Below are 2,500 nucleotides of genomic sequence, written 5' to 3' on the forward strand. Positions count from 1 at the left end.
TTGTTGGTGCGACTTATGGGCCTGATAGTGCGACTAACGGGCTTGATAGGGCAATTTACGGGCTTTTTGGTGCGACTTACGGGCCTGATAGTGCGACTTATGGGCCTGATAGTGCGACTAACGGGCTTTGATAGTGCGACCAACGGGCTTGATAGTGCGACCTATGGGCTTGATAGTGCGACTAACGGGCTTGATAGTGCGACTTATGGGCTTGATAGTGCGACTTACGGGCTTGCTTTCCCATGTTTTTCGCATCGAGCTTCGGTTCGTTTCGAATAATTTTGTCCATGTTTTTCGTTTGCTACGAGAGGTTCGTTTTCAGTTATCCCTGTGTTCATGGTTTTCGTGTGCTTCGATAGGTTTGGTCCGTGTTTTTGAGTACTCTTGTCCATGATTTTCGTGTGCTTCTAGAGGTTTGGTCCGATTTTCAGTACTCTTGTCCATGCTTTCACATGCTCTGATAGGTAGGTTCGTTTTCAGTTATCCCTGTGTTCATGGTTTTCGTGTGCTTCGATAGGTTTGGTCCGTGTTTTTGAGTACTCTTGTCCATGATTTTCGTGTGCTTCTAGAGGTTTGGTCCGATTTTCAGTACTCTTGTCCATGCTTTCACATGCTCTGATAGGTAGGTTCGTTTTCAGTTATCCCTGTGTTCATGGTTTTCGTGTGCTTCGATAGGTTTGGTCCGTGTTTTTGAGTACTCTTGTCCATGATTTTCGTGTGCTTCTAGAGGTTTGGTCCGATTTTCAGTACTCTTGTCCATGCTTTCACATGCTCTGATAGGTAGGTTCGTTTTCAGTTATCCCTGTGTTCATGGTTTTCGTGTGCTTCGATAGGTTTGGTCCGTGTTTTTGAGTACTCTTGTCCATGATTTTCGTGTGCTTCTAGAGGTTTGGTCCGATTTTCAGTACTCTTGTCCATGACTTTCGTTTGCTTCGATTCGTTCACTCTATTACTCTTGTCTGTGGTTTTCGTTTGCTTCGATTCGTTCACTCTATTACTCTTGTCTTTGGTTTTCGTTTGCTTCCATTCGTTCACTCCATTACTCTTGTCTGTGGTTTTCGTTTGCTTCGATTCGTTCAGTCCATTACCCTTGTTTGCGGTTTTCGTTTGCTTCGATTCGTTCAGTCCATTACTCTTGTATGTGATTTTCGTTTGCTTCGAGTCGTTCAGTCCATTACCCTTGTCTATGATTTTCGTTTGCTTCGAGTCGTTCAGTCCAATACTTACCTTTGTCTATGATTTTCGCTCTAGCCCAGTCGCCCTGCGCTCTGGAAATCACATTCCAACTCTATCACCGATAGTGCTCACACCTTGGAAACCACATTTCACCCGGGGAACCTTAGGGTGGATTTTGAGCCTTTCGGGATTGCGAAACCATCATTTAACACTCTAAACTTAATTTCCGCAATCCCAGACGCACTTTCCATATGGTCTCCAAAAATGCGTGTGAGCTGACCTGGTCCCTTATAATAGGCAATGAACACGATTTTGGCAAAATATTTTTTTCAAAATTTTTTGACTCACCGGGTAAAATCAAATTTACTTGGGAAAAATGTTCTAGCAGGGGCCCTCCCATACAAAAATTTTTTCTTCTCAAAAATGATTTTCGTTTCACTTTTCATACTCAGGGGAGTCTAAAATTGATGTTTTGAGTCACCGAGAAAAAAAAATTTTTTTGACCCGAGCTTGTGTCGGCGACCCAAAATCGACGCACTTGGGAAAAATGTTCTAGCAGGGGCCCTCCCATACAAAAATTTTTTCTTCTCAAAAATGATTTTCGTTTCACTTTTCATACTCAGGGGAGTCTAAAATTGATGTTTTGAGTCACCATGAAAAAAAAATTTTTTTGACCCGAGCTTGTGTCGCGACCCAAAAATCGACTCACTTGGGAAAAATGTTCTAGCAGGGGCCCTCCCATACAAAAATTTTTTCTTCTCAAAAATGATTTTCGTTTCACTTTTCATACTCAGGGGAGTCTAAAATTGATGTTTTGAGTCACCGTGAAAAAAAAATTTTTTTGACCCGAGCTTGTGTCGGCGACCCAAAATCGACGCACTTGGGAAATATGTTCTAGCAGGGGCCCTCCCATACAAAAATTTTTTTTTGACTCACCGGGTAAAATGGTCGCACTTGGTAAAAATGTTCTAGCAGGGGCCCTCCCATACAAAAATTTTTTCTTCTCAAAAATGATTTTCGTTTCACTTTTCATACTCAGGGGAGTCTAATATTGAAGTTTTGAGTCACCGTGAAAAAAATTTTTTTTTGACTCACTGGGTAAAATGGTCGCACTTGGGAAAAATGTTCTAGCAGGGGCCCTCCCATACAAAAAATTTTTATTTCTCAAATCGATCCGTGGTTTCACTTTTCATACTCTAGGGCCCAATTGCTTCAACTTTGGAAAAAATTTTCGATGATGAAAAATTTTCACCTTCGACGTCCATCGACCACTCGACCCGAACTTGGTACTTTTGTATGGAGGTACCCGAGTGGTGACTTTTTC

The 2,500-nt window shown here is 42.0% G+C and overlaps 1 protein-coding gene across 1 annotated transcript in view; it reads left to right on the forward strand.

The window, feature by feature from the left end:
* LOC128308611 (antigen LPMC-61-like) overlaps positions 1 to 2,500 on the forward strand; it is a 42,364-nt gene that overhangs the window by 24,399 nt on the left and 15,465 nt on the right. The window lies entirely within an intron of this gene.

Source organism: Anopheles moucheti (assembly GCF_943734755.1).
Source record: "Anopheles moucheti chromosome X unlocalized genomic scaffold, idAnoMoucSN_F20_07 X_unloc_5, whole genome shotgun sequence".
Taxonomy (NCBI): Eukaryota; Metazoa; Arthropoda; class Insecta; order Diptera; family Culicidae; genus Anopheles; species Anopheles moucheti.